Here is a 23,104-nt window from a genome sequence, read left to right as displayed (position 1 = left end):
TTACTTGTGTGCCCTGTGCTGGGCCGTGTTTTGCCATCATGGGGGTGCACAGGTGTTGCATGGTCCATAAATGTCTATAGAGACGGGCACCATTAGTACGTTTGGAGCCATGCACCCACACCCACATAAATGTGACATTGGGACCCAGCAGATGTATCCTTGCAGCCATCTGTTCCAATAGGTATCTATGGCACTGCTGGCACACTACACCTGTTCAACCCCATGCTGCCAAAACATGGCCCAGCACGGGGAACGCAAGTAATCAGCTGTGTGAATGAGGTCTAAATGGGATTACTTTATATTATTTTTAAGTTGAACCCTCGGAATTAGATAACAGCTACCCTCGCAGTCCCTCCTTTCCCTGCACTGCAAGGGTTAATGGCTCATTTAGCCTTCGGGTGTAGGAGTAAGGTATATTACTTACCCGATCCCTTGCTCCAGTGCAGTTCATTTTCAAGGTCCGAGCTGTGGGTAGACTCTGGGCTTTATCACATGGGGTACAGGGCTACTAATGGGGCATTGTCAAAAACAAAAGAAACGTGCAAAAATTACACAGACCGTCCAACGCTCCTCTGTACTGTGTAACAACAATTAGTCCATGGATAAACACATATAGGCTGGCCATACATTATACAATTTTCTTGAGAATTTTGCTTTAGATTTACCAAAAACCATAGAATACAATGTCAAACCTAAACTACACTTTCAGTTGTATCCAATTAGGCAGGCCCTTGCACTACACAGTTGAAGGTAAATCTAAAGGAAATTGGGCAAAAATTGGACAGAAAATTGTAGTGTATGACCAGCCTTAGGCTAGCCATATAGTATTACATTTTCTTGAGATTTTTGCTTTAGATTTACCAAAAACCATATACTATGAGGTCAAACCTAAGCAACACTTTCAATTGTATCCAATTAGGCAGGCCCTTGCACTACACAACCGGATATTTTATGTACTCTCCAGCGCCTCAGGATATGCACATCCAAAAAGGAAGCCAAGGGTACCAGGACAGCGACAACCAAAGGAAATGCTTCAGGGGTGCAGCCCTCCTCAGACGGGGAAATCAGCCACTGGATAAAGAGAAAACAGGTGGCGCACACACCTAGTGCATTATCCAAGGTTTATTGTAAGGAGTGAAAAAATATATTAAAAACATACTCACAGACAAAGCATGTATCGAAGCATGTATCTAAAAAGCATAGAAAAATGACGATGGCCACAACGGCGGGCAAGGTGTTCTCACTGTCAGTGCGGTCAAATGGCTGACGCGTTTTGGGGACGAATCCCTTTCCTCAGAGCTGATGACCAGCCTCTGATGCAGATGTGTAATGAATGGATAGTGGGAGCCTTGCTGGTAATGCCTCATTTTTCTATGCTTTTTAGATACATGCTTCGTTTGTGAGTATGTTTTTAATATATTTTTTCACTCCTTACAATAAACCTTGGATAATGCACTAGGTGTGTGCGCCACCTGTTTTCTCTTTATCCTTGCACTACACAGTTGAAGGTAAATCTAAAGGAAATTGGACAGAAAATTGTAAGAAAATTGTGAGTCTTTTGTATAGCAGCAATTACTGCAATAGTAGATGAATGGTAGAGGAGTGGATGAAGGGATGGATGGATTATGGATGAATGGAGGATGGATGGATGAACGAATGGATGGATGGATGGATGGATGGATGGAATTTGGTTCGCCCCTGCAGCTCCCATGAGATCTGGGCAGGATCACCTCATAAAGCAGAAAATAGCAAAAAGCAGAGTGCTGAGGTTAACACCAAGCAAAAAAAAAACACCTTTATTAAAAAGCAGCACATGTACATATCAGAAATCACCAACCCACTAGTGGATAATGACACAGCAGGCTGAAACACCGGATGCAATCTGCTGAAGGTACACAGAGGCAATAAATGGCCACCAAACATGCAGCAGCAGGGGCTCCAAGCTGATGAGGACAGTTGATGTAAGGGGGAACTCTGATGGGGACAACTAATGTAAGAGGGACTCCGATGGAGACAAATGATGTAAAGAGTGCTTTGATGGGGACAGTTGATGTAAGGATGCATTCTGATGCAGGAAAGTGTTACAAGGGGGCATTCAGATGGGGACACCTGATGTAAGAGGGTACTCGGATGGGGACATCTAATGTAAGGTCGGCACTCTGATGGGGACACGTTATGTAAGAAGACACACTTATGGGGACACCTGATCTAAGGGGGTACTCGGATGGGGACACCTGATGTAAGACGGCACTCTGATGTGTACATCTGATGTAAGGGGGCACTCTGATGGGGCATCTGATGTAAGGGGGCATTCTGATGCAGACAAGTGTTACAAGGGGGCACTCTGATGGGGACACCCTATGTAAGAGGACACTCTGATAGGGACACCTTATGTAAGAGGACGCTCCGATGGGGACACCTTATGTAAGAGGACACTCCAATGGGGACACCTTATGTACAGTTGCAAGAAAAAGTATGTGAACCCCTTGGGATTACGTGGAGTTTTGCATGAATTGGGCATAAAATGTGCTCTGAACGTCATCTAAGTCACAACAATAGAAGAACACAGTCTGCTGAACATAATACTACACAAACATTAGATGTTGCCATGGTTTAATTGCACATAACATGTAAACATTCACAGTGCAGGGAGGAAAAAGTATGTGAACCTTTGGACTTAATAACTGCTTGACCCTCCTTTGGCAGCAATAACCTCAACCAAACGTTTCCTGTAGTTGCAGATCAGACCTGCACAATGATCTGGAGTAATTTTGGACCACTCCTCTTTACAAAACTGTTTCAGTGTAGCAATATTCTTGGGATGTCTGGTGTGAATCGCTCTCTTAAGGTCATGCCACAGCATTTCAATCGGGTTGAGGTCAGGACTCTGACTGGGCCACTCCAGAAGGCGTATTCTGTGCTGTTGCAGCCATGGTTTTGTTGAATTACTTGTATGCTTTGGGTCATTGTCCTGTTGCATCACCCATCCTCTGCGGAGCTTCAGTTGGCGGACAGATGGTCGTACGTTTTCCTGCAAAATGTTTTGATAAACTCTGGAATTCATTTTCCCATCAATGACAACAATCCGTCCAGGCCCTGAGGCAGCAAAGCAGCCCCAAACCATGATGCTCCCTCCGCCATGTTTCACAGTGGGGATGAGGTTTTGATGTTGGTGTGCTGTGCCTTTTTTTCTCCACACATAGTGTTGTGTGTTCTTCCCAAACAACTCAATCTTGGTTTCATCTGTCCTCAGTATATTTTGCCAGTAGTGCTGTGGAACATGCAGGTGTTCTTTTGCAAACTTCAAACGTGCTGCAATATTCTTTTTGGACAGCAATGGCTTCCTCCGTGGTGTCCTCCCATGTACTCTATTCTTGTTTAATATTTTCCTTATTGTAGATGTGTCAACAAAAATGTTAGCATGTGCCAGAGATTTTTGTAGGTCTTTAGCTGACACCCTGGGATTCTTCTTTACCTCATGCAGCATTCTGCGCTGTGCTTTTGCAGTCATTTTTACAGGACGACCACACCTAGGGAGAGTAGCAACAGTGCTAAACTTTCTCCATTTGTAGACAGTCTGTCATACCGTGGACACATGAACATCAAGGCTTTTGGAGATACTTTTGTAACCCTTTCCAGCTTCATGCAAGTCAACAATTCTTGATCATAGGTCTTCTGAGAGCTCTTTTCTACGAGGCATGGTTCACATCAGACAGTGCTTCTTGAAACCAGTAAACCCAAAACAGGTGTGTGTTTTTTAGGGGAAGGACAGCTGTCGGCAACACATCCAATATCACCACACTGATTGGAGCCAAGGTTGGCTCACTCCTGGCTCCAATTAGCTCTGGGAGAAGTCATTAAGCTAGGGCCTCACATACTTTTTCCTCCCTGCACTGTGAATGTTTACATGTTATGTGCAATTAAACCATGGCAACATCTAATGTTTGTGTAGTATTATGTTCAGCAGACTGTGTTCTTCTATTGTTGTGACTTAGATGGCGTTCAGAGCACATTTTATGCCCAAATCATGCAAAACTCCACATAATCCCAAGGGGTTCACATACTTTTTCTTGCAACTGTAAGAGGACACTCCAATGGGGACACCTGATGTAAGGGGGTACTAGGATGGGGACACGAGACGTAAGACAGCACTCTGATGGGGACACCTTATGTAAGAGGACACTCTGATGGGGACACCTGATGTAAGGGGGTACTAGGATGGGGACACGAGACGTAAGACAGCACTCTGATGGGGACACCTTATGTAAGAGGACACTCTGATGGGGACACCTGATGTAAGGGGGTACTAGGATGGGGACACGAGACGTAAGACAGCACTCTGATGGGGACACCTGATGTAAGGGGATACTCTAGTGAGGACACCTGATGTAAGGGTGAACTCGGATGGGGACACCTGATGTAAGATGGCACTCTGATGGGGACACCTGATTTAAGACGGCACTCTGATGGGGCATCTGATGTAAGGGGGCATTCTGATGCAGACAAGTGTTACAAGGGGGCACTCTGATGGGGACACCCTATGTAAGAGGACGCTCTGATGGGGACACCTTATGTAAGAGGACGCTCTGATGGGGACACCTTATGTAAGAGGACACTCTGATGGGGACACCTTATGTAAGAGGACACTCCAATGGGGACACCTTATGTAAGAGGACACTCCAATGGGGACACCTTATGTAAGAGGACACTCTGATGGGGACACCTGATGTAAGGGGGTACTAGGATGGGGACACGAGACGTAAGACAGCACTCTGATGGGGATATCTGATGTAAGGGGGCACTCTGATGTGTACATCTGATGTAAGGGGGCATTCTGATGCAGACAAGTGTTACAAGGGGGCATTCGGATGGCGACACCTGGAGTAAGAGGGAACTCAGATGGGCACACCTGATGTAAGTGGGGCACTCTGATGGGGACACCTTATGTAAGAGGGCACTCTGATGGGGACACCTGATGCAAGGGGATACTCTAGTGAGGACACCTGATGTAAGGGGATACTCTAGTGAGGACACCTGATGTAAGGGTGAACTCGGATGGGGACACCTGATGTAAGATGGCACTCTGATGGGGACATCTGATTTAAGACGGCACTCTGATGGGGCTTCTGATGTAAGATGGCAGTCTGATGGGGGCATCTGATGTAAAGGGGCACTCTGATGGGGACCCCTGATGTAAAGGAGGACTTTGATAGGGACACTTGATATAAGGAGGCACAGGTTCTGTTTAACCATCCTAATCTAATGACAGCCTTACACATACTAGTGTTCCCTGTTCACTCCTGCACCACCTTGCGCTATGTATCAGATTTTATTTCTGACTGGTGACTCGGGGTTCAGAAGCATGCTGAGAGAATGAGGAATATTGATTCCCTGCATCTCTGTCACACCGTTGACATTATGCCCATTGACTTTGTATACTGCACCCCCAGATATAGATATGGCCCTGATGAAAAGCACATCTGTCTAGTATAATCAGTCATTTTCTTTGGCTCAATTGCTGGTGTGTATGCCTGATGTACTATCCATTTCTGGCATCTTTTAGATTCTGAAGAAAGGATTTATACAGATAGCTATATATTCCCCCAAAGCTCTCTCTGGTGCTTCAGTATCTAACATCCAAGAAATATTTTACTTTTCAGGATGCTCCCACTTTTTAAGTCTTCTCTAAGGTGACATTGAAAGACCTTATTAATAATACAAACAATTCTTAGGAAACAGCAGGTAGTATATGGTAATAAAACGATTACTGAAATAAAATTCCATATTTCCCTTTGGTAAAGCAAACTAGTACAAAACTAAACAATGTTGTATTTACAACATAACAAGGTGGATGTGTTTTCAATAAATAATTCAGGATTCCTGCATTATTGAAATCATCAGTCTGTGGAAAGGTTTTACTTCTGGGCATGTTTTACCTACAAATCTGTTTGTCCTTATGTGCCATCTAAATCAAAGGAACTGGAATATCTTTCTTTTCATGTCGGAGGCCATGTCTACCCAAAACAGCTAACTATTTACATTGAAAGAGTTTTAGAAACATCGGGGGAGATTTATTAAAACTGGAGCACACAGAATCTGGTGCAGCTGTGCACAGTAACCAATCAGCTTCTAGGATTTATTGTCAAAGCTTAGTTGAACAAGTTGAAGTTAGAAGTAAATCTCCCCCCTAGTTTCCTGTTCTTACTTCTTACTGTTCTGAAGATATTGACGTAGGCAGTAAATTCATAATTTACCATTCACACAACGTAAGGTATTCTGTGATTGAACAATGGGAGAAGAGGGGTGGATAATCGGCAAGATTGCTTTCCTGTATAAGAACCTGTCAGGGATTTAGTCGCGGTGCAGCCGTGCGCAGGCCATCCTCTCGGGCCGTGGCAGTGCGAGTGCGCAGGCGCGGGAGCGTGCGGGCGCGCATGCTCAGTAGCGCGGAAAACTCGCGCATGCGCAGTAAGCATACACGTCACGCTAGGCAGGCTATTTAAACCTGCAGAACAGTAAAATCAATACCTTCTGGTCTACAACGTTCCTGCACATATTCCTGATCCTGTTACCTGCATTCTGATTTGCCTGACTAAGAAAGAAGTCCGCCTGCACCGACCCCGGCTATCCCTGACCATCTGCTTGCCTGCTTCCTTGCTCTTAATCTGCCTGCTTAATACTGACCCAGCTTGTCTGACTTTTTCTACCTTTACTTACCTGCACCTGGCTTGCATCCTGACGGCTGCCATACTCACCTGCCGTTGCACCCACGGTCCTGCACCTGGCCTGCATCCTGGTCACGCTCCGGTGTCCAGTCCCAGTCTGCATCCTGAATGCCGCCATACCTGCCCGCTGCTGCATCTACGTTTCTGCACCCGCACCTTGTCTGCATCCGGAGCTCCTGGGTCCCCAGCTACCTGCCGCCAGCTCCAGATCCACCCAGCACTCGTGCCACTCCTGGCTCTGCGCCCTCTGTTCACACTATCAGGGGCTCCAAGCGGGAGTAGTAAGAGGACGCCCTCTCTCCACGTCAGGCTCCCCAACCAGGTACGTGACAGAACCACAGCTCTTATCTCCAACAGTACAGCAGTAGCAGTACTTTCAGGTATATTCTGTATATAAATTTAGGAATTAACTGTGAAGATCACTTCTGTTTACAATTGAACAATCCTGCCCAGAGGTATATTTTTATAGTTAGGAATATGGAAAGGTGTGTTTGTGCCTGAAGCTTTAAAATGTGGTCCCAATTTTTATTTGTATGAAAGTAAGCACTGTGCATGGAAACGTATGTCCTGAAGCAATACATAAGCCAGGATGAGAACTCCTCTTGGCCACGTCCCAGCATGTTCTGTTTCTTATGCCACTTTATGCATTGACATATCTCCATAGACCCTGTCTGTCTGGACAGCATTGTCACCTGCTGACTTGGCACTATCCACAGGCACCTTAACTGCTTCTGCACCGACCTATAGCAGAAATACTGCTACAGGGTGGCATGGTTGTGCAAAATCACTTATATACACATGATTTTGCATTTCTAGGTAGGGGGCGCGCGCTCCCTACCCGCGCCGCCATTTGCGGCCTCGGCTGTCGATCACCATGTCCCGGCCAATGATTCCCCACTGGCACCCGGTGATCACTGAGTATCACTGACGGGGGAGAGACCTCTGTATAAACAATACAGATCTCTCCCCTGTCAGCTCCTGCACACTGCTTTGTATTGCTCTGCATAGCAGAACACTACAAAGCAGTATGCTTACAGTGTAAAGCACAGCACACAGTAAAAGAGCACACAGTTAACCCTTTTATCGCCACAGATGTTAACCCCTTCCTGCCCAGTGTCATTAGTACAGTGTCAGTACTTTTTATTAGCACAGATCACTGTATTGGTGTCATTGGGGATGTCAGTGACAGTTAGTCAGTTCCCCCCCCAGTGTCAGAATGGCCACTGCAGTCCCATTATAAGTCGCTGATTACAGCCATTACTAGTGAAAAAAAAAAAGATTCCAGTATATATATACCGCCATTTGTAAACGCTATAACTTTAACGTAAACCAATTAATTTACACATATTGGGATTTTTTTTTAGCAAAGACATGTCACAGAATACATTTTGGAATAAATTTATGATGAAATTTGATTTTTAAAATCTTTTTACTGGACATGTTTAATAGCAAAAAGTCAAAAAATATAGGTTTTTTTTCAAAATTGTGGGTCTTTTTTTTGTTTATAGCGCAAAAAATAAAAATGCAGAGACAATCAAATACCACCAAAAGAAAAGTCTATTTGTGGGAAAAAAGGACGCAAAAATCATTTGGGTGCAGCATTGCATGACCGCCCAATTGTCAGTTAAAGTAACGCAGTGCCGTATTGCAAAAAATGGCCTGGTGAGGAAGGGGGGTAAATCCTCTGGAGGGCAAGTGGTTAAAGTGGTTGTAACATGAAGGTAAAAACCCCTTCTTTGTGCATCAGCTCCCCCAGTTCCCCCAATACTTACCTGAACCCCTTTCTACTCTATGATGTGTACAAGATCAGCAGCTCACTGGGGTCTCTCCCTCCTCATTGGCTGAGACAGCAGCGGGAGCCATTGGCTCCCACTATATTCAATCTCAGGCAGTGAGCCAATGAGGACAGAGCAGGGGTGGGGCTGAGCTGCGCTCTGTGTCTGAATGGACATACAAAGCTGTGGCTCGGGAGTGAGCCTGATCAGGTACCCCCATATCAAGCTGCTTGCTATGGGGGCACTTGGCAAGAAGGAGGGGTCAGGAGCGCCGACAGTGGACCAGAGAAGAAAAAAAAAATCAGCCTATTATATCACTTTAAGGCCTCCTGCACACTGGACACTTCTTTATCTCTCCTAGATGTCTTTCCTCCTGGCAGCAGCATTTTGGCATAAAAAACACTTGAAATTTGAGAGTTAATTCATTTTTTATTTAGGCGTGTTTAGATGCATTTAGATGCATAAGGCATTTTCTTCTGCCATAATGTCGCTGCTCCTGGATACACTGGCAGTGGGGCTTTTTTCTGCCCCTAAACTCCTCTAATAGCCTATGTTTGCATGGACACATAGGCTAACATGGAGGGACATTTAGAGGCAGAAAAAAATGCCAGACACCCCTAGGAGTAGCTGAAAAAATGTTCAGTGTGCATGAGGCCTGTCTGTCTTTGTGTAAGACACAGAAGTTGAATCCAATGCAATTTTTCTTCTGATAATTGCAGTACAGACGATTTTTTCCAGACAAAGTGAAAGAATACAATGACTTTCTTAAAGTGGTGCTAAAGTCTCAAGGTTTTACCTTCATGCATAGAATGCACCTTCTGTGTGTAGCAGCCCCCCCTGCCCCTCCGAACACTTACCTGAGCCCCCTCTTGATCCAGCAATGTCCATGAGAGCTTCGGTTCTCCTGGGACTCTCATTCCTGTTTGGCTGAGCTGTCAATGACAGCCAGTGAGCCAATCAGGAGAGGGAGGCAGCAGGGCCGAGCCATGGCTCTGTGTGTTAATGGGCATGCAGAACCATGGCTCGGTTGGGTGCCTGCTCTGGTGCCCAATAGCAAGCTGTTTGATATATGGGCAACCTAGAGGAGAGAGGGGCCAGGAACACCGGTGGGGGACCCAAGAAGAGGAGGATCAGGGCTGCTCTGTGCAAAACCACTGCACCGCGCACGTAAGTATAGACATGTTTGTCATTTTTAAGAAAAAAAAAACAAGACTTTAGTATCACTGTAAGTCCCGTCTTTGTAAAGAACTAACACTGAATGAGGAAACATGGAAGAAACAGGAAGGACCTAGGTAAGACTGAAGGAACTACCACTACAAAAGGGGTAAGGACATGGGAGATACCAAATCACACAATAAAATAAGTGGTAGTGGCACTAAACCATCGCTAGATGTAAGCATATATCAGAACAACAGGACCTACAGTTCAATACAAACAACAACAGAGAAAATACATCAGAGCTTACATTCTTAACTTTGCAGTAACTGGGATAATTTCATCCTGATAGTCATAGCCAGGTTTATACCCTTCAGTGTGAATTTAGAAGGTGTAAGTAAACTGGGGAACTGATTACAGAACTGTCTCGTAGCTGGGATTTGAACCCTCTCATTTAATTGTATAACAAAATCATTCCACCAGAGCAGCTTGTACAGATTAAAGAATAATTCCAGGTATGGATATCTTTACAGTTACATTGGTCCAGCTTGGCCCAATGTAACTATGTATATACCTGTGGTGCCTCTCTAGAAGCTGGAAATCACTGTCCAGGATCGTATTTGCCACAAGGTAAACAAGGCACTTGTCTAGGCGGTATTTTTCAGGGGGGCAGCACCTCCCACGCAGAAGAAGGGATGATAGAAGGGCTATGTGCTCCATGGGAACCAGGTGGGATCCGAGAGAGGCTGCGGGCTACTTAATGATGTATATAGAGCCGAGGTGGAGGGGGGCTAGTGGAAGGCTCTCCCAGGTGGGGGGCAGGGGTGTTATTGGTCAATGTCAGGCTCTCTCCACAGGAGGGGGAAAGGGGTGTGTGTCACGTACCTGGATAGTGAGCCTGACGAGAAGAGGCAGGCTTCCCGTACAGCTCCGGCTCAAGGACTGCTGATGGTGAGACAGCGGTCGCAGGGGCACGGTGGGGTGCCTGAGATCAGTCCAGTAATAGCAGGTGAGCTGATGAGTTGCAGGCAAGGGGCAGGGTTCTGCTGTAGCCGTGCAGGATGGATGGATACTCGAGCGCAGCGTGCTGAGGATGCAGGGTCAGACGAGCCGGGTTCGATATCGGTCAGGCAGATCAGGCTTAAGCGGCAGGAGGAAGAGTAGTCGGGTCACAGGCCAGGTCAGCAACGGAAGATCAATCAGACAGGAGCAGAGACAGAAGAATAATGCAAGACAAGCCAGAGGTCAGGGCAGGTAGCAATCAAGCAGAGATCAGGAACAGGCTGGTTCGGTATCAGGAGTCAATCACAGAAAGCAGGGAACACGAGCAGAGAAAAGACCATACGGCAATGGGACAACTACTGCAGCCAGTTTAAATAGCCCTTTTGGCGCCAGCATTAGTGACAGACGCGCGCGCATGTGCGAGTGCGCATGCTCACGCGCACGTGAGCGCGCCGATGTCCAAGTACCTGCACATCTGTTTGACTGGTAAGGACTCTGCACATGCGCCTATTTGTGCGACGCAGAACTGCAACTGCACTATGGGCAGGCCTTCCCTGACAGGGTGGATTGGTGTTGGTCGGTGTCCGTGATCACAGACGATTTTTGTGTTGTCTAGGGCAGCACAAAACCTAAATACACCAATGACTGCTACCCCAGTGATCTCCACTAGCTTCCTGGATTCTGTGCTGACTTGCTGCCCTGCTGTGTTCTGAACACACGAGGTCATCCGTTTGGCACAGATGCTACTCAGAAAATGTTTTACATTTTCTCAATGAATGCAAAGCATTCTCTGATTGGAAGAGGTAGAGAATGTGAGGTCACTGTCCTGCCTGCAGCCAGCCTTCTGTGATTGGAATGCAGCAGGGCAGCTGCTTGACATGGGAACTGGAAGCTAGTGGAGATCACTGGAGTAGCAATGTCTACTACAATAATTTCCAGGTTCTAGAGCAGGGTTTCTCAACCAGGGTTCCTTGGAATCCTAGGGTTCCTCCAGAGGTTGCTAGGGGTTCCTTGAGCAAAGAGCAATTTCTTCCTCTCAGATAAGTTTCCACTGACACCATTGATCTTTTTAGCTAGCTGTAGGGTGGTAACTCTTCCCAAAGACCACAAGTGTAAGGAGCATTCTTCCCACTGACCATCACACTAATGTATCACGAATTGTAGATATAGTAACTTTTAGCAGGGGTCCCTTAAGACCAGAAAGATATTTCAAGGGTTCCTATGTGTTGAAAAGGTTGAGAAAGACTGTTCAAGAGGGAGTCCATTAGTATGGTATATACTGTACATAGTTACATTGGTCAAAGCTGGACCAATGTAACTACAGTATGTAAAGATATCCATACCTGGAATTGTTCTTTAACCACATGCCGCCCAGCCACTGTATAAATACGGCAGCAAGGCGGCACGGCTGGGCAAAAGCACGTTTTAAAACATGTGTTTTGAAAACAGGTAGTTGGCATATGCGAGGCGCGCCGCTGCCCTACCTGTCCCGCCGATCACAGCCACGGATGTCAGTCACCGGGTCACAGCCGGTCGTTACCGGCTATGTCCCGGCGATCAGTGGCAATCGCTGACAGAGAGCACAGCTGCAGTAGCTGTGCTTTCTGTCAGTTCCCTAACAGCTCCAGGACACACTGATCGGGACAGAAGAGTTTCTCTCTCCCGATCAGCTGTGTTCCCTGCAGTACACACCCCCGCCCCCTAGTAAAACACTCCCCTCACACAGTTAACCCTTTCCCTGAATAATAAACCTAACCCCTTCCTCCCCAGTGCCATTAGTACAGTGTCAGTGTTTTTCTTTTTGCACTGATCACTGTATTGGTGTCACTGAGGATGTCAGTGACCCCAAGTCAGTACCCCCCAATGTCAGAATGTCCGCCGCAGTCCCACAGTCCCGCCATAAGTCGCTGATCACCGCCATAAGTCACTGATCGCCGCTATAAGTCGCTGATCGCCGCCATTATTAGTATAAAAAAAACCTAAAAATCCCAGTATCTTTCCCGCCATTTGTAAACGCTATAACTTTCACATAAACCAATTAATTTACACGTATTGGGTTTTTTTTTAGCAAAGACATGTCGCAGAATGCATTTTGGCAGAAATTTATGACTAAATTTGATTTTTAAATTTTTTTTTATTGGACATGTTTTATAGCAAAAAGTCCAAAATATTGTTTTTTTTCCTCAAAATTGTCAGTCTTTTTTTTTATAGCGCAAAAAATAAAAACCGCACAGGCGATCAAATACCACCGAAAGAAAGCTCAATTTGTGGGAAAAAAAAAGAATGTAAATTTCTTTTATGTACTGTATTGCATGACCGTGCAATTGTCCGTTAAACTAGCGCAGCGCTGTATAGCAAAAAAATGGCGTAAATTGCAGTATCTATACCATAGTTTGTAGACGCTATAACTTTCACACAAAGCAATCAATATACACTTATTGGGATTTTTTTTAACAAAAACATGGAGCAGAATACATTTTGGCCTAAATTTATAACCAACTTTGAGTTTACTATATATTTTTTATAGCTGAAAGTAAAAAAATATCGTTTTTCTTCAAAATTGTTGGCCTTTTTTTGTTTATAGCGTGAAAAATAAAAAGCGCACAGGTGATCAAATACCACCAAAAGAAAGCTCTATTTGTGTGAAAAAAAGGACATACATTTCGTTTGGGTGCAGCATTGCAATTATCAGTTGAATTAGTGCAGCGCCGAGTAGCAAAAAGAGGCCTGGTCATTAAGGGGGGTAAATCCTCTGGAGGTCAAGTGGTTAACTGTTGCTGTTAGAGATAGATGGAAAGGTCCCCTATCATGGAACACAAGGTGGTTTAAACACTGTTTCCAATTTCATGTTTAGCATGAAAGGCTAGGTATATGCCAAGGGATATAATAAAGGTGAGGAGAGTATTTTTGGAAAATTGTGGTAGAGGTCAGTAGGGTTAGTATATAGGAGGAGGGCAATGGCCTCTAAGGAATGCATAGGTGAGTTGGAGAAGAATGGTGGGTAAAGGGGATAAAGGATAGTAAGAAGATGTAGGATAAGGGAAAGGAAAGCACAAAGGAAAGAGGTGGGGATAGGGGGTAAGGGGAGGGTAGGTGTGGGCCTACTGGCAAAATAGGTAAAAGGCAAGACAGAATTGAGTGGTGAAAAGTCCACAATTTTAATTTAAAGAGGAGTTCCACTCAACCTATCAAAAAATAACAAAATAACATAAAAAACAAAAACTGTAGCTACTGACTTTTAAAAAACAGTCACTTACCTGTCCCTCGGTCCCGTGGTTTGTCCCCCGCAGCTCGTTTCACTGGCCATCCTGTATTTCAGGAGGCCGGCATCTCCAGTGTGGGCACCTGGCTGTGATAGCTTGTGGCTTCACAGCCAGGTACCCACTGCACATGCGCAAGTAGCGCTGCACTTCATGAATGGTCCTGTAGTCTTCTGGGACCTGTCACGTGTCCCAAAAGACTACAAAGAGGGAGGGAGGACACATTCTGCTTCCGATCGCCTAGGCGAGTGGACCAGAAGTGGGAGCGGGTACCTGTCAAATTCAGGTACCTGCTCCCCAAAGGTGCCAATCCTTAATGGGGAGCGGGGAGCAGTCCTTAAAGCGGAACTTCCCCTTTTGGGTGGAGCTCCGCTTTAAACTGGAGATTCCTTACAACAGACATTCGATACTTTTAAAAATAACCACGCTTACTAAGAAAAGTGAAAGTCACCTGCAGTATTACTTACCATGACCACTGACATTTGTTGTCTAGAATTTCATGTGAACCAGATCTCAATCTAGATAAGGATCTACCATCTACTTCCTGTTCCAGGAAGGCATCTGCAATATGATTCTAATACTTTAGTTATTATATGAGGTTCCGGCCCCGAAAGAACCAACTTTGTACTTTAATACACATTGGCTTAATTTTGTTTATTGCCCCCTATATAAACTTATTTTATGTAATACTCTCTGCCACACACTGAACTTGTGTCCTCATCAAGATACACGTTGCCATACTTGTACTGCACTCTGAAGTTCCTGAAGAAGAGTATGCAGTGACGCAGGTTTTCATAGCTCACCATCTCTTCCAGCTTGTATGGTCTCATTTTTGGTTGCCCTACCCTTTCATTGCTGTGTAGAATGGTATGTAGCTGTTTTTTTTATGTATTCCTTATGTTTTGTTTCCTTTCGAAGCTGATCTATTTTATTGTGACTGTGAAGTCATTAAAATGTTTTAGCTAGCGTACACGCTAATGAGTCTAAAAAAGAAAAAAATACAGCCTCAAGTCCAAAAAAGGTTGGGACACTGTGTAAAATCTACATACAAAATGTGATGGCTTGCAAATCTCATAAACTCATATTTTAATCACAATAGAAAATAGAAACCATCTCAAAGCTTTAAAACTGAGAACATGTACCATTGTAAGCAAAAAGTAAGGTAATCTTGAAATTTATGGCAGCAATACATCTCACAAAAGTTGGGATAGGGTCATGTTTGCTAGCATCCCCTTTTCTTTAAACAACACTGTCAAGGTTCGGGAACTGAGAGGACCCATTGCTGGAGTCTTGGGAGAGGAATGCTGTCCCATTCTAACTGCACATCTGTCCTGGGTCTTCTTTGTCCTATTTTTTGTTTCAAGATGCACTAAATATTTTAAGTTGGTTAAAGGTCTGGACTGCAGGCAGGTCAGTTAAGCACCTGGAGTCTTCTACTACAAAGCCATGCTGTTGTCATAGATGTAGTATGTGGGTTAGCATTGTTCTGCTGAAATATTCAAAGCCTTCCCTGAAAAAGACATTGTCTGAATGGGAGCATATGCTGCTCTAACACCTGGAGATATCTTTCATCATTGATGGTGCCTTTCCTGATGTGCAAGCTGCCCATTCCATAAGCAGTAACGCACCCCCATACCATCAGAGATGCAGACTTTTGAACTAACAAGCTGGAAGGTCCCTCTCCTCTTTAGTCCAGGGGATGCTGCGCTCATGGTGCCTAAAAGAATGTCAAATTTGAATTTGTTTGACCACAGAACAGTTTTCCACTTTGCAACAGACCATTTTAAATGAGCTTTAGCCCAGAGAAGATGGTGAAGTTTCAGGATCATGTTCAGATACAGCTTCTTCTTTGCATGATAGAGCTTTAACTTGCATTTTTGGATGACACACCAAATTGTGTTCACAGACTGATTTTTGGAAGTATTCCTGAGCCCATGTAGTAATGTCCATCACAGAATTTTACCTGCTTTTAATGCAGTGCTGCCTGAGGGCCCGAAGATCAGGGGCATCTGATATTGCATTTCGGCCTTGTCCCTGGTGCATAGAGATTTCTCCAAATTATTGAAATCTTTTGGTGATATTATGTACTGTAGATGATGATACAGTATATTTAATGTCTGCAATTTTAAGTTGAGGAACATTATTCTGAAATTGCTTGACAATTTTTAGGCACATCTTTTGACTGTCAAGGTCCTACCTTTCCTCAGAGCTTGTGCATCCCATGCGCTGGTGTCCATCTTGGGTTTCTGCAAAGCATGGTGGGAACCTTTGTACCTTCAGGCTTCTGCGGCTCCTCCTCAGAAGGGTGTGGTTCATCACATTTAAGACTGCTGTCTGCAAATGCTCTCTGCATTTGTGTCTGGTGTGTTAGTGTTGCAATAGCTCTGTTTATACTCTCGTGACTCTCCTGGAATCTGATTCGGCTTGACTAGACCATTCTCTGAATTTTCCTTTGATCTGACCTCCCATTGCTGAACTTGGCCTGTGACCTGTTATTCTTGTCTACTGTTCTGTACCGTTTGTCCCGTTGTTGTCGACCCGGCCTGCCCGACTACGCTATTGTCTGATCTGGTTCCTACCAGCTACACGCCATTGGCGGCGGCCATTACCACAGCTGGGGTGTCTCGGGGGCCGCGACCTGGTTCCTGGCTGTGTCAAGTCCATCCCCACCATCAGGGGCCCTGGTGAAGGGCAGCCTGGGACTTAGACTCCGCGCCCTGAGGGACTCCGGACTGTGGGTGGTGGTTGTCATCAGTCAGTGCGTGACACTAGGCCTGCCTGTCCGTTCCACAGCTCCTGCCCTGACATTGACAGATTTGTGAACCTCTGCCCACCTTTACTGCTAGGACACTCTGACTCTCTATGATGCTCTTTTTTTACCCAATCTTGTTATTGACCTGTTGCCAATTAAACAAATTAGTTGCAAAATGTTCTTCCAGTTCTTCCTTGTTAGTACCGCTTAATTTGCAAACTTTTTGTTGCCCTATCCCAACTTTTTTGAGACGTGTTGCTGCCATCAGTTTCAAAATGACCTTTTTTTTTTTGCTTAAAATGGTAAATTTTCTCAGTTTACATGTTTGATATGTTTTCTATTTTCTATTGTGAATAAAGTATGGGTTTAAATCATCACATTCTATCTTTATGTAGAACTTACACAATGTCCCAACTTTTTTGGAATTGAAGTTGTAGAAGGTCACTGCATGGGATGTTTATAGGCTTGGTGGTTATGGTGGGGTGATAAAAAAAAAGTATATGACAGGTCCATGACACACTACCAATCCAGCCAATGGTGGCAACTTGGTTTTGCTCTCCCTAGAACACCCCATTTACATCTTTTTTTGGTGCATTTTTGGAGCAGCACTATTCATTTGAATGGGCCTCTTGCTCATGTACCAAATTTTGCCACTGAGCCAAGTGCATTGTGTGACACGCATTTTGCACATTTTTTGTACGGAAAATGAGCAACAAGACATGTGACTGCTACCTGCAATTGTGATGCTTTTAAGACACAATGGTACTGCTAGTGCGTTTTGCATTTCAGCGCATTTTTGTACACTTGGGAAAATGTGGGCATAAATATGCACTTCTGCCTGTATTTCCTCTACGCCCATATCGGTTTTGGAGAGGTTCAGTTTGGGGAAGTGGAGCGACATCCAGTCTGATGTGTCGCTCAGTGGGTGTGTGATTCGGGCAGAGACTGGGGGGGTGAGGTGGGGGGTTGAGAGAGGTTGGGCTCCGTTTCCGCCACCCCCCTCTGCCAATCCCTCCACTGGCTTCCGATTGCGCAACGGATCAAATTCAAAATCCTAACACTGACGTACAAAGCTGTCCACCATACTGCCCCGAACTACATCACTGACCTAATATCCAAGTACCGCCCAGCACGCACACTCCGCTCCTCACAAGACCTCCTTCTCTCTAGTTCCCTAGTCTCCTCCTCCCATGCCTGCCTCCAGGACTTCTCCAGGGTGTCACCCATCCTCTGGAACTCCCTGCCCCAACCGATCAGATTATCACCTACTCTCCTCTCCTTTAGGCGCACCCTGAAAACCCATCTCTTCAGGGAAGCCTACCCCACCCCCTGCTAACTTGCCGACCTCCTACACTCTTCCTGCCACTTCATCCCCCACAGCTATCTCCTCCTGTACCACCATCCCCTCCTTCCTAGATTGTAAGCTCGAAAGAGCAGGGCCCTCGATCCCCTCATGTTTTGCATTGTATTGGTACTGTTCTGTCACATGTTCTGTCCCCCTTTGTAATGTACAGCGCTGAGCGAACTATTGGCACTTTATAAATACTGTATAATAATAATAATAATAATCTGAACAGGACCTAAGAGCATAAAACCACTCACCTGCTTCTATGGCATTGCTTCCTTTCTGGCCTACCCATTGCGGAGTCGCTCTACTGCTGCTTCCTTGCTGGTAAGTGAAATTCTGCACTGTCTTAGCTAACTGTAAAGACCAACTTAAAGGGATTCCGGGGCTGGGCAGGAAGGGGTTCAATACCAATGTACAAGCCATTGGTGTTTACTTGAGTATGGCCATATTCAGCAATTCACTTATATGGGCAGCTGCACACACAACCTGTGGCTCTCTGTGTATGGGAAAGTCTCAGGGATTTTACACTAGAGGACTTTAACCTGTAACCTCTCAATGTCACGTGTTTGAGGCCGTAAGGCATCCTGGGGAGGGTAGAGGTTGTGTCTCTACAGGCTCCTGGTATGTAAATCTGGCCGTTAAGGTATGCTGCCGCAATCCATAAAGCAGTATTAAATCGCAAACCAAAAATGTAAAATATTGCATCAATTATTTGTGTACAACTAGCCTGTCAGGTTTTTCCTGAACAGTTAGTGCCGCCGGCTATATCCAGCAACACTGATCATTGTGTTCTTCTGACAGAGAAGACTCCCAACGTTGCCCACTGGCAAAACACAAGAGCACTGTGGGAGGGATTCCCCATTAACACTGACTATGTTGATGGGGGACTAAAGTAATTGCATAATCTATGGCCTGTCTTACCAATCATTAGATGTGGTGGTTGCATTAGTTTCCTTTTTTTAGGCTTTTTTCTTCCTGTTTTCACCTGCCGATCTGACCAGTAACACACCTCCTGTATTAGAGTGCCTCCACTCTGGATGAAGAAGCTCAGGGGGCACCTTTGGACAGCAGCATTGTCATTCTGGGAGGGGTGGGTGGGTGTTATTTGTACTAGCAGATTTGAATTCACTGACACATTGAAGCCAAACTACAACTAACACTTTATAAGCAGTCACAGCAAACAGTTTTTCCTTTTGGGATAATTTTTTTTACATGAATAAAAGCTGATCATTGTAAGCACCCCATTAGTGGTAAATGGTTTGTCATCTCTGTAACTTATACATTTACTGGAGAGTTACTGGGCAGATCACCAAGTGAAAATAGAAGAAAAAAGCCTAGAAAAAGAAAACTAATGCAACCACCACATCTAAGAATTGGTAAGCTGCAATATAATAAATGCTTGGTTTGGGGTTTAGTACTGCTTTTAGAAATATATCAATATAATTAAAAAAAAGGAAAGTTCCAGGTCCTGGAGGTTTGTCCCTGTTTTGAAGCATTGACCAAGCTCTCTCTTTATGAATGGAAGAGCAAGACCTTTCATTCATCCACCCATCCACTTTCCATCCACAGAAGCTATAAGAAGCTATAGCACAGCTTTTATGAATGGACGAAGGGTGCAGAAAGGGCAGCCTGGACAGCACTCTTAACGAGTGCCTATAGCAGGTCCCTTGGGTTGTATTACCCCCCTGTGGCACCATAAAATTACTTCTGTGAGGGTAGGGGATGATTAGAGGACTAAAGGTTCAAATGGCCATCAGTACAAGGGACACTTCACATTGATTGTAAGTAAGGTCCCTTGTGCTGATTTTTTTAAAAAATGTTTTGAAAAAAATGGTTTTATCTTGAGACTTGCAGAGCTGTAAACTGATAAAATGCCACAGACTGAGAATGTTTCAAAAAGAGGAATGACCCTTAGTGTAACGGAACTGACCCTGTCTGCACTTGGGTACTTCCATTATAATACCGCTTCCCGGTCCGAACACCGACCACAGACACCACACCCGACCAAACAAGACTAGACAACAACAATCTGTGTGAACATGGAACTCTTTATTTGAAACTCGAACGGGCAACCCCCCCCCCCCCCCGCCCTGCATAATGACACAGGGCGGGGCAATCTACACTTAGCAACAAGAGACACACATGTATTCAAACTTCACACCAGCAGACAGTCCCATCAGGAGGGAGGGCTGCTGGAGACACCCCCCACTAAGCTAATACACATAAACACATACATCCCATAATAGTTTGCTCCCAAGCAAGACACACAATAGAACAATGGGATGCAACCACATGGCAATAAACAATCAACAACCCCCCCACCCCAATATTAGGACAGATCACCCTGTACCCCTAACAGGCACAGGGTGACTTACACATAATAGGAATATGGGGAGCTGAGACAGGGGTTTCCCCACCTCTCTAAAGTGAGCTGGGTTCCATGGGCCCCCCAACCAAAGTGACTCCTGCCACACTTAGATCGAGATATGGCCCTTGGCTTCATTCAATAAAGCCATACATAATAACTATCAGAGGTCTTTATATACAATATATATTTATTTCAGGTACTTATATAGTGCAATTAATTTACACAGTGCTTTACATATATATTGTACATTCATGTCAGTCCGTAACCCTCAAGGGGTGTACAATCTAAGGCCCCTAACTTACATTCATACATACACATACTAGGGACAATTTAGACAGGATCCAATTAACCTACCAGAATGTCTTTGGAGCAGGGGTGGACTGACCATTTGGAAACTCGGCCACTGCCCGAGGGCCCGGGGTCAGTAGTGGGGCCCCATGAGATACCCCTGGTACCTTTTTCATTGGCTTTTTTGAGTTTGGGCAAGGACACAGGGGCCCCATGATCCCCTATTGCCCGGGGGCCCCATGAGTTGTCAGTCCGCCCCTGCTTTGGAGTGTGGGAGAAAACTGGAGTACCTAGAGGAAACCCATGCAGGCACAGGAAGAACATGCAAACTCCAGGCAGGAGTTTGCATGTTAGGCAGAAGGGCCAACTACTTATCCACTGTGCTGCTATATAGTCCCATTTTGCTGTCATCATTTATGTCAGTTCAGCGTCTCATAGAAACATTAATTTTAAAGATTACTCTGTATTATTATTATTACTATTAATAATAATAAAAAAATCATATCACACATATATTGTTTCTGCGAAATACAAAAAGAAAACCAATAGGGTGAACAAAATATATCTGGTTATACAAGCACTAGTAGAGCGATTGTCTTAGAAAATGTTGATTGTGGCGACACCTAGCGTTCATTGCTCTACATTGTCATGCCCAAATATATATGAATGCCCAGTATACATACTGAATATTGCAAAACAATGTGTTGATAAGTATGTGGAAATAATCAGGGCTACAATTTTCTAAAATAAAGGTGATTTTAAGTTGCATTCATTTCTATAACGTAGCTCAGTAGAGCCTTATTATATCTTAGATTGTAAGCTCCCAGGATCAGGGCCCTCCTAACCCTCTTGTATTGAACTGTATTGTTGCTGTATTGTCTCCCGTTATATTGTAAAGCGCTGAGCAAACTGTTGGCGCTATATAAATCCTGTATAATAATAATAATAATAATAACAGATGGTATTCACATGTCTCACGCCATCACAAACCCCCATAAAATGATTATTCCATATTTCAGGATAGAGGGCAGAGCCATACAAAAATTTCCTTTTTTGCCCCAATAGCCTCCTGCACATCCAGAACTGCTGGTGTATAGTACAGATAGAAGTAAGGGTGAATTCACACATGGTGTGGTGACAGATGTTTTACTGTATTATAAAATGCCTGTTACCACAAGGACACACAAAACACTTGTTTCCTGTGTGTCCCATTCACACTGCAATGCAGAACAGAGCTGAACTGCAGCGTGCATTTCAGTTGCTTTTTTTTCTGCATCCAAAACACACAGAAATAGGTTATATGGTTGTCAATGTCATAGTTAATATCAATGCTTGCAGATCCAGTGCATTCCGGTTGCAGAAAAAAAAAAGTAGAACATGCTGCATTTTTTCCTGCACAGCACTGCACTGCACTGGAATGTAGTAAAATGCATCAAAAATGCACCGGAATGCACCAAAACGCATCAAACATGCACTGGAATGCACATGTCCCTATTTGAATTGAAGAAAAAGTGGGGAAAAAATGAACTGGAATGCATAGAAAACGCACCGGAACGCATCAAACATGCATAAAAAACGCACCGGAAGGCATCAAAAACGCATATGTGGAAACGCATCTGAAATGCATCTGGACTGCCTTTCTATAGTGTGAAGCGGACCTAAGGGCCAGTTCATACTACATGCTTTTCAGTAGCTTTTTTTTCTGCATCCAAAATGCACAGAAAGTAGGTTATATGGTTGTCAATGACATAGTTCACATCAGTGCTTGCAGTTCCAGTGCATTCCAGTTGCAGAAAAAAAAGTAGAACATGCTGCATTTTTTCTGAACAGAACTGTTCTGGAATGAGGTAAAAGTGTGCCCTGCGCAATCTCAGCGAATATGTCAGCTACTCCTGGAAAGGTCCCGATCTCCCCTTTCGATCGGGACCTTTTCCGATCATGTGACTGCCGTGACGGCGAATCACGGTGGTCACGTGACCCTAAAACCCCGCCCTTCTTCCCGGCCTCTGAAACTCTTAAAGGGCCAGGAGGCGCCGGTTCCAAGAGGTTAAAAAAACTTCAGGAAGAGTTAAAGCAGAACTAAAGGGGTTAATACCTTTCCCACAGTCCCTTGCTGGCACTGACATCCTTTTCTGTGTGCCGGTCTTCATTGGCTGGCACTAGATGATGTCATTCTTGTTCATGCACTCAAGGATTGGCCCGGTGCTGTAAGCTGAGTTGCGCATGTGCAGTTCAGTTTACAGCACCAGAGAAAAACAGCAAACAGGCAGGTAGGGGTATTTTATTGCAGAGAAGACATTGCATTGTCTCTTCTCTCCAGCCTGCTCACCCTTTGTTACAGCAACTTTAGCAACAACTTTAGCTCTGCCTTAACCATTAGCCGCCCGGCCTATAACCGTTTGACGGCATCAAAAACGCTTTAGCTTTCCGG

The sequence above is a fragment of the Staurois parvus genome, unplaced genomic scaffold, assembly GCF_062004578.1.
Source record: "Staurois parvus isolate SC_StPar_1 unplaced genomic scaffold, SC_StPar_1.0 ptg000472l, whole genome shotgun sequence".
In the NCBI taxonomy this organism is placed as follows: Eukaryota; Metazoa; Chordata; class Amphibia; order Anura; family Ranidae; genus Staurois; species Staurois parvus.
This window is presented reverse-complemented; position numbering follows the sequence as displayed.